Genomic DNA, 11,138 nt, shown 5'->3' with positions numbered 1-11,138 from the left:
ATATATATATATAAACATTTATTTTCTTATAGAAAGAAAGATCAAATAACACTCTATTACATGGACATTGTTATAGGGCATATTAGGCTAATTGAATTGGATTTGATTGAAATTATGTTGTTTGACCAGGCATAACTAATCTTTCAGGCGGGTTATGAGCTGCCTACATTTACAGCATTCATTTCCCTAGTAGGGATTGATGGTAGCCTAGCTCATCATTGAATGGCCACAGCCTAACAGCACTAGGTAATCCTGTTGTGTTGGTAGCTATGTAAGTCATATTAATTATATCGTTGTGCCCAAATTTTCATTTGGTTTTGCTTTGGAAAGTAAAATTAAAAATACTTAAATACTCTTTCATAATATACATTATGGGTGATGTTTTAATTATTATATTTGATGCGTGCTAGAAAATTCGCGGCGGTAGAGTAATGGATTATCGTCTTAGTGCTGCACGAAAATTCAGCACACACGCCCAGTTGTAAAAATCCACTATAAGATGATGATTACAGATGCCCCTTGTCCCACAGGCGGGAAAAGGTTGCTCGATTTCCACGTTATAACGTTGACCGATTACGTCTAGTAAGTGGTGGTTGACGGAGGTCAGCGGTGATCGGCGGCGTTCAACGGTGGTTGGAGGTGGTCGACGGTCGTTGTCGACGGTCAGTGGTGGCCGACGGCGATCGACGATGGCGAGGATGATCTTAGACTTGAGCTCCTTCTCAAATCCTCAAGTTCTCTCTTAAGTCTCATCCCTTTCATGTGAGGGGTGAGACTCTATTTATAGTGTTTTGAGTACAATTAATGCATGAATATGAACCATTTTGATCGGACGATCCGGAGAGCTTCCCTTGATCAGATGACGTTTTATGGACATTTGAGTGCCTTAACGATGTCAGAATTAAGCAATCTTGAGCTCGTTGGATTCGTCTTTTTGAGATGCTCGATTCGACTATAAACTCGTTGGATTCGACATTTGTTTGACCTTTCAAATGCCTCCGAAAATCTCGTAGTAGTGGTTTAATGACTTGATTCGAGCCTGATTTGACTCGGATTGGACTAATTTTTATATCATTAAATCCGTTTCATCGAGCCGATCAATTTGACTATAATTTTGCTGAAATCGGAATTCCGGATGACTCGTAATCAAAGTTTGAATGTTCGTGCTCAAAATATTGCATCGAGATTCGTGCTGGGTTATGATAATTTGTTGGTGGCGTATCAATATTCATCCTTGATAGGATTTAGATATGAATGTAGTTAGGATTAGGTTTCATTTGGATGGCATGCAAGTCATATTGTTTAATTTAAAACCAATATCTTAAAAATTTAAATTCTTTTAAATGCTAAATATTAAAATATTTGAAATCTATCATTTGTTTATCCCATCTTCAGCATATTGTAGTTAAACCTAAGTGGTTAATCTTATTTCTTATAGCAGAATTGCGGTTTGACTTGGGTTAACTTTAACAAAACATTAAGTGGCCTTGGTGGTGCATTTGAATCATGGCAATAGGCTTATCCTAATTGAACTAAGGCGGTTAGTAACCTATTTTTATCTATTGAGTATTAAGTGGTTTAATCCTTTTATACATATATTGTTGTTGCGTGTCGGAAGATTCACAATGATTACGTGAAAGTTTAACTTCTTAGTATTGTAGGAAAATCCAACACACAAACACAAATAATTTAAAAATAACATGAGAAGATAGCAAGACATTTTTACTTGGAGAAACCCGGAAAGGGAAAAAATCACGAGGCATAGTCTAGACAAAATTATCTACTATAAGTTTGTAAGTATAAAGATAGACTTTTCTTCCACAACTAAAAAAGAAATATTATACAAAGTACAACACTTGTTCGTACACAATAGACATAAGAAGCCAGAAGTCAGGAGAAAGTCAATGGATTATGAATACAATAGTCATAACCGATTCTCGTTGGGAGTTATCATCAAGTCTTTAATATACTGTGTTCAGAATGCGTCGTTGCACAGTATTCGGGATGCACGTTATTCTGTATTCATGTTACTTTGTTACACCGTATTCAGGATACTTCGTTATATAGTATTTAGAATACATCATTACACGATAGAGTTTGCAGATAATGGCGAGCAAGGGGTGGCCTATAGTGGTCGGCGACTACAAACGCCAAAATTTATCACGGGTATTCAGAACAAAACGACACTGGAATTTGACTCCTCCTCTCTCTCCCAAGTGAAGTGTCTATTTATAGCCCTCAGGGAAGTGCACTTTGATTATTTGGCGAATAATTCGTATAACTATCCAATTGAATAACCCGCATTGATTCCCTTGAAGGCCTTAATTGCATCAGAACTAGGTGGTCTTTGGCTAATTGGATTTTTCTTATCGAGAGGCTCGATTTGATTATAGGCATGTCAAATTTATAGCTCATTTGATCCTCCAATTAATTACCCAAAGCCTCTAAATGTGATTTAATGGCTTGATCAGACTCAGATTGAACCAATTTTAACATCATTGGATTTGTCTTGTCTAGACACTAAATTTAATTATAAAATTATTAAAATTAGAACTCTCGATTATCTTTGATTTGAATTAGAGTAAATTTCACTTTAGAAAATGGTTCTAGAAACTTGTCAAATGATAAAATGTTTCCATGGCACATCAAACGTGAAGTCATAAAGTCAGCTATTCTCATTTTTATTAGCATTTTAAAACAAAAAATAAACATTCTAGAAATTAGATATTGAATTGAGAGATGTGTCATCCGAGTGTACCTTTTTTTTTATATAATAGAACTCTTTTTAAACAATTGTTCAACAATCTTGAATTGAGATGATCTACTCTACAATGAAACTTGCTCGTCCAAAAAGTTTGTTAATAAACTATTCATGTTATTAATAACTTGATTTAAAAGCGAACTTGGTTAATAAACATGAACACAGTTTTCAGTTATTAATTAAACATAAAAAAATTTGATAAGATGATTATCTTATGATGCACATTTGGATCAGAAGCTTCAAAATTCAAAATTGGAAATGCTTGCATTCAAATTTATGATAAAAGAAAGTGTCACAGTGAGACAAACAAAATAACATAAAAATTGATTGGATCTGAGCCAAATTGAGACTAGATCATGCACTTGAAACATAAAGAGACGTTTTGAAGGATCAAATGATGTCCAAATATAGCAAGTTCATAGTCAAATCGAACATCTCGATGAAGCAAATCCAATGACCAATATCACTTAGGTCTGCCATCATTAAGGCACCAAAATACTCATAAAATCTTATATGATCAAAGGGATCACTCTATGTCGTTTCGATGGAGTGATTACGATTCATGAAATATTTTTGGAGAATGTCACTTATAATATTTATAAATAGATCCCACTCACTTCATCAATGAGGGACTTGGACCTGTTGCTGGACCTGAACGAGAACACTAAAGCAGCTCCAAGCTCTTGACGATTCTCAAGCTTCATCTTGGTGTCAGCGCTGTCACACCATCATTACCCGACCACCAACATTGTTGCCACCACGCCACCATATTCTAGCCGATGTCGAAGCACCGCATCATGGTTACCATCTTAGTGAAACCATCACCATTTGGCTTTCACGGCCACCAGACCAAAGTTGTCTGGCGACCATCATCACTAACATTAGACCACCACTGTCTAGTCGCCACCACCTCAAACCATCGTTGCTTGACCACCAATCTCGTTGCCACTGGACCAACTCCATCTAGCACCATTCTCGTTAGACCACTGCTGCTCGGCCACCACCATCATCTCCATCAGACCACCGTCATCAACTCCATCTAGTGCACCCGCGCTGGCTTCGCCATATTTGCTGAAACTAATTTGGGAAGACTTTTCTAGCCTTTGTCAAGCCCTGTCTATATATTTACCAATGAGGCCAGTTTTAGGAGACCTTCAGCGGCTAGAGGCTTTAAAAGAGGTGATACTTTGATTAGAGAGAGTTCCTCCCTTAGAATTTTCTCTTTCATTTGAATTGAAACCTCTAAGGGTGATTTTTTTCCTTCGAGTTCTTGTGAGTTCTTGAGAGACTTGATGTATGAGAGGGAGATGTGTTGCTTTTGTGGAGAGAACAAACCTTTGTCGTAAGTTTTACTTTCGTTTATCTATTGTAATGAAGATCTGCATTGATTTCATGTCTGTGGTTTTCTCGACTATGTGTGACTAAAATTTTCACGTCTCTATGTAGGTAGGGGTAGTGGTTTTCTTTGTGGTTTTACAAGATATTTTTCTTGTAACGCTATCTTGTGTTTTCTTGGCCTATGTTGTTGGTTAACCTGAGAACTTAATTTATTTCTAGTATGGACAACTAGGATGTTAAAATATTTCATAAAACTACAACTTCTAACCGTTGCGTAGTGTAAACGAAAGGTTAACCATAAAATTCTAAGAGAATAGACATATTCTAGTGAAATTCTGCAAGATCAAAACAGTTATGTAGAATGCCATGAGGATTGAGGAAATCTCAACTTCATGGATTCTAGGCTTCTTTTGACCTAGACATAGGCATAATGATTATCATATCTTCGATTGACAACAATCACATAGGAAAATACTTAGAAAATCCATGATTACTACAATTCCTAAATCACAAAAACACGAGCCTCATCAATCTTGATGCAAATCTTGAGATTTCTCCCATATTCTTTGTTCTTTTCTGCTTGCAGTCTATTTCATTTTTATTATACTCAGGATTCAAAACCTTCTTGGTGATATCACCAAGCTAAGTTCATCAGATTCATAGACTAAAGATTTTTCTGCTAAAATAATTATTACACATTCCCTCTAGGATCGATATGAAATATTCTTTAACCGCATCACTAGTTGAAACACACACTTATATTGTACGATCACTTACTTTGTGGTAAGTTTTGACATGTCAATCAATGCACTTAAGATGTTGGAAAACCATAGGCATCTTGACTGAGTATTATTATCAAATTTTAGGTTAGTTTAACTATTTTGTCTCCTTATAGAGTTTAGGCTTATGCCAAAAATTAAAATTTCACTTTCCATAAAACTTTCGTACTCGACTCTACCACTTAGTTTATGAATCCTTTCAACTCAAACAAAACAATATAAGTCTACTAAACCTATTTCCCTGGTTCAGATCTCAAAACTTGACATTCCTTAATTAATCAATCTCATCCAACCCATTTTAATTTTTCTGAATTCATAATGACCTTAATTGAACTCAAAATATTTTTATCATCAAATTTATGTCCTCTAGGTAAATCTTCTTCCCTGAATTGGTCAAATCCTATTTTATAGATCTTTCCATGACACACCATCATTGGATTGTATGTCTTAACCTTTTGACTTAATTCTTCCAAAAATTTGAATTTAGATCCATTCACCTCCTTTGAAATATCAACTTTAAAAGTGTAACCTTGAAATCTGAGTAACAAGTCAATAATCAAGAGTTTTCTTTAAAGGTTATAGCTCTGGAGATGTGTTTGAATATGAGGACTTGCCATTATAGGGATACTATACCTCAAAATAATATAAATCATATCTTACACCCGTAAGATAAGGGAAAAAACCTCTAGTTTATGTAGACTCATAAATCTTAAATTTTTTCATCATCCAAATAATTAGATCAATTTAAAGGTAATATTTTTATCCCTTGGGGTGGTATATTATTCTATAAATTTCGTATCTGATCAATTTGATAGAAATATTTCAAGATCTATTATGGACACAAAAAATAGAAAGCAATAATAATGTCCACCAGGCACATTCAACCACTAAAGTTGAATATGCTTATTCTATATTTAAACTCGTAAGGCTTAACTTTTATACAACTTCAGGCTCGTCTCCTTTGAAGATTACTAACATTGTCTAGGTGAGGTGAACTATCAAGGTGGGTGTTGGCTCATTGTTGTTATTACTCTGAGCAGATGGCTTTCCCCGCTGCTGAGCTTGGGCCTTAGGAGCCACAAATTCCTTAAATTTTTTAGCTTTGTTTAGTTCTTCAATCAAGTTATGAAAATTACAACACTGTTCAGTGTTGTGACTATGATCCTAATGGTATGCACAATATTGTTTGGGATCGTTAGCATGCGATCCTGCCTTTAAAGGAAAAGATTTTTTGAAATAATATTTTTTTGGATGTCCTCCATGATCTTAACCATCGAGACTATAAGCGCCATAAATTCAACAATAGAGAAGGAAATTAGGGTAAGTCTCAGGACTTCTTTGGCTCTTCCCCATCGTCTTCATCTCTATGTTCCTTTTAATTTGATGGACATGTTTGTCATATGTACTCTAGGGCTTATTCCTCCCAAAGCATTTTTTTTGGCATTCACAGTCCTCATGAGATTGGTTTTGATGTTTCTCTCTCAGCTTTGTTGAACTTGAAGGATTGTAACTATGGTTTTACTCTTCTAGCAAGATATGAATATTCACAAGTTTCAGGAGCTCAGCCAACATTTTTGGCTTTAGCATGTTGAGGTCGTACCGAAACGACCTTTAACGTGTGCCTTGGGCTAAAGCCACGTGAGTGATGGTGGGTTCAAGATCCCGAACATTAAACATTTCTCATTGGAAACATTGATAAGGCTTCTCAAAGTATCAGTGGGTTCATGACATATCCTTAAGAGTGCTTGGGAACTTTTCAGCAGCTTTTAAGCACTCGCAACTTGGGCGATAAACATCTGCTTGAATAAATGGAAGAAAGTGATGAATCCTACACACAAATGGTTAAACCACATAAATTTGATTCCTTTAGCATCATGAAGAACATAAATGACACTTCAATATGTCATTTATTCTGAACAGACACACGACTGATTCGAAAGATGCCAAGCGGTCAGAGGGATTCAATTTTCCTTTGTAAGATTTTAACAACAAAATCTTGAATTTCTTCAGAGTCTGTGCTTCATAAATTTCTCTCGAGTGGGGGGCTCCTTCTTCTATCTTCTTCATCGTGATAATCAGGGGAGAATCTTCATCTCCTCTTCTTTCCTCACCGACGAAGTCTGCAATAGACACATCTTCATTCTAGTATTCATAAATACCTGCATACAGTCTTGCTCGCTTAAAAATCAGGTCTAGGGCTCTCCTTACTCCTACTCTTGGCAAACCTCAGGCATGCAACTCTCGTCTTGGTGGTTCTTGCATTTGCATCACCAGTGCTGGTGCTTTCCTGAAAGGGGGTCACCAATCTTGATGATATGGTATATGTTCGGGATGCTTTCCTTATGTCCTCATCTCCCTTCTCATTGATTCTCTTAACTCATGGATTTGTTGATTCACGTAGTCTCTGGGGGGTGGGGGGTGTTCTTCTGGAAAGTGGGGCTTTTTTGCAAATCTTGCGTATGAACTTCATGCTCACATTATCTTTTAGAATTTTAAATTCTTTTTAGGACGGAGGGTCTAGTAGTATTCACAACTACATATAGCTTGGTAGAAGATCATATGTCATGAGAAGAATACCCAAGAGAGAGAGAGAGAGAGAGAGAGAGATCCTGCAAGTGAAGATTAGGAAGGAGATCCAGATTTTTATCTGAAAAAAGGAGTAAAAATAACTTTTTTCTCTCAATCTCTCTCCTTTTTATACATGCTAGAGGAGAATAACATAAACTAATCTGAATAGTACATTTTACACTTTATCATTGACCTTTTCCCAACATCTCGATAGGAAATATATGTCGAGGTCATGTCATATTGCTGGTTAATATTAAAAACTATCAGTACGACAATTATCTTCGGTACTTGTGTGTTGGAATTGAATTCCTAGTGTCTAACGTCGTCTTTAAATGAGGGAAGGATTTCTGTCCAGAATGGCCACAATTTGAGGTTGCCTTCTTGAGGAAGACAGGGCATGAGCTAAATCCTTTACTTCAAAAGATGGGACTAATTTAGCCATTTCGACATGTAGGGTTGGTTGATTCAGCCACTTCGGCAGGTGGGCTAGATTCAAACTCTTCAGCAGGTAAGATTGATTTGACTACTTCGACAGATGAGCTTGATTTAGAGAGATAGAATTTGATTATGAAATTCTCGTATTCCAATATTTGTGTATACAATTGGGTGTTATAAATGCGAAATATAAAGTTTAGTGTTTGATATGTAAATGCATAGGAATTGGGTGGTGCGTATGTAAATGCCCCCATTCGTTTTCGTGCAATATTCTCTCCTACTTATTATGATGCATGAATGCGATGATAGAAGTCAATAGCTTGATGAGTAGATCACTTGGGTCCATGTAGATAGACATATGTTTAGCACAATTTTTATTTTAAGTTATTTTATTGTGAAAATTAAATCATTTTCTTAGGAAAGTTGAAAATTGTTTTATAGTTTAAAACTAGTGGTTCATCCGCGCGCCTGCCATACAACCCAAATGAGAATTCATAAAATTCATTACAATATTACCTAATAATTTCTGCACGTGGAGATTACGTATTAACAACGTGCAGCGCATGCATGTAATTGCCGGCCTTTTTCCAACGCGACATATCAGCCGTTGTCGGCATTTCTGTAAAGGGGCATTTACATGCATACCACTCAGTTTTTATGTATTTACATATCTAATACTAAAGTTTGTTTTTTTATATTTATACCACTCAAATCATTTATATCACATTAAAAATATCACTATTTTAATAACTATATTTTTCATGCAATGGCCATTTGGCAAGTGACTGAGACGGCCTTAGTATTTGATTAGCATTGAATTTTTGGACTGATATAGCTGCCGTCCAGTCAATAAACATAGCTGGCTTAGCTGTGGGGAGTAGGTCCTAATCCAGATCAACCTCATGTAGCATGTCCTTTCTAAATCTAAATAGATAAATACTTGGGTTGGGTCATGGAGGATCTCCTCCATAGCATTAATTTTATCATGTGTTCGACATGATTAAATATCTTGATTTAATTTTGATTTTTACTAAAATTAACTATGTATGTATGTGTGTGTGTGCGTGCGTGCGTGCGTGTGTCTGTCAAAAGGACTCTTTGTTCGTGAACAACTCGTGTTCGGTTCGTTAGGCGTTGGTGGGAAAACGGAGCCGAACAGGAGCTGAGCTTGGCTCGCTTGTGTTCGGCTCGTTTACACCCCTAATGGTAACTAAGGTGCATATATACATGTAAAAATCAAAGTTTGGGTGTCAGACATGCAAATACATAAAAATTGAGTGGTATGTATGTAAATCTTCCTTTCTAAATATGCCCATTTCCAGTTCCTACTCTATGCCGGTATTCCTTTAAAACTGTTCTCAGATTAAATAAAAATAATACTAAAAGCATTCTTAAAATACAAGGAAAGCAGAACCTCACAAGAACGTGTGGCCAGAAAACTCAAATTTGGCTTTGGATTTGTAAAATTGGTCTTGTACTTGGGAAAGAAAAAGATGCATGGTTAGGTAAAGAAAATATAAATAAAAAGAGAGATTTTCTTCAGCTGCATTGGTTGAGACTGAAGATGGTAGGATAGAGTCAAAGATGGGTGCTTAAAAACATGTGCATCTTATGAGCCTTTTGATGAATAATTTCTATAAATCCGCTGAATTTGCATTTATTAAGAATTGCTGTAGATTGGGACTCAACTTTGGTCAAGCAGTTTTGAAAATCATAAATTCTATTGCAATAGAGAAGCTATTTCATGAGCCAAAGTCTACAAATTTGATTGGTGATAAACTAACATGTGGTAGATGTTGACAAAATGGAGAAGCATTTTGATGATATTCTTACCTACATTAAAAAAGAAAAAAGAGAAGCTAGCAATTAGATATAATTAAATGTATGAATGGTGAAGTTTTGGAAGCAGTAGATGATTAATATGTATAGAAAATCTTTTCCTTATTACGTTTTATAAAAAAAAAATGGGGCTTTTTTCAGTCAGAGATAGAATGATTTACATATATAATGCTTAAACTTCAACTTATTTTTTTATTTTAAATATCTAAGATTTAAACTTCAGTTTTTTACTTACATGCGCGCCATCTTATTCATGCATGGAAAATATAAATCAATTTTTTAAAAGTTAAAATGGTGATATTTATGTTGTGACATGAAATATTTCGGTAGTAGAAATATAATACAACAGAGTTTAGGTGTTACATATATAAACTTATAGGAATTTAATGTTATGTATGTTACTGGCCCTTCAAGATAAAGCATGCATGCGAAAGTAACGCTAGAGTAGCGAACAAATTAAGGGCGTTTTTGGGGCGGAGATGGCAGTTCAATGCTTCATCGTACTTTGTGGTGTTTGGCAAAACAACATTTTGCCAGTTTCTTTGAGAAGCAAAAGTGTTACTGCTGCGTTTTATAATTTTTTCTGGCTAAATGCGGTGGCTGTTCAGAAGTTACAGTCTAAATTTTTTAAAATTTTAAAAAAATTAGAATAGTGATAATATTTTTCTTGAACAACAATTTCTTCTGCAACAAATTTACACCAGTTGTCCCAAATGGACCCCAAGACAATTGCAGTTGTCTCAAACAAACCCCAACCTCTTAAGTGGTAACAAGTTCAAAAGAAAATCATTGTAAACCGCTCCATTCAAAAGATTTTTTAATATAAATCCTTGAATTCACCTGCTTTCTGAGTTACTAACGTATTTTAAAAAAACAATTCAAGAGAAAAATGTCAAACCATTTAAAAAAAAAATCATTGCCGCAGGACATTTTAGAAACATGTTATTTCTTTTAACAATCTGATGAGTAGCAAAGAAAACAAACTCTAAAAGGTCTCTTCGAGTAGTTACTTGCTGATAAAAAAATATGTATAGTTTGAGTCTTTTTCGCAGGAAGGGTATGATAAATTTAGCAAAGCTGTTATGAGTACATGTCTGGCTTGGTCTAACTTTGTACAGACTAAGGACTGAAGTTGTTCAATCAAAAGTATTCGGCTGAAAGGCCCACAAGATAAAGTTTCTATAATTTTACTTACACAAAAACTAAACTAAAAAATTTAAAAATTATAAAAATGGAGTTAATAAATAGTATATTATATTTAAAATATATTAATAAATATGATTTGTAAAATCGACATCAAATGATTCTAATAGCTTGACTTTTATAAAGGCATGTTAATTTTCTTGTTTTTCATTCCTACAATGCTTATCTATATGCATGTATACATACATACACATATATATATATATATATATATA

Source organism: Phalaenopsis equestris, unplaced genomic scaffold (assembly GCF_001263595.1).
Source record: "Phalaenopsis equestris unplaced genomic scaffold, ASM126359v1 Scaffold000123, whole genome shotgun sequence".
NCBI classification, from domain to species: domain Eukaryota; kingdom Viridiplantae; phylum Streptophyta; class Magnoliopsida; order Asparagales; family Orchidaceae; genus Phalaenopsis; species Phalaenopsis equestris.
The sequence above is the reverse complement of the archived record's forward strand: the minus strand, read 5'-3'. Positions refer to the sequence as shown.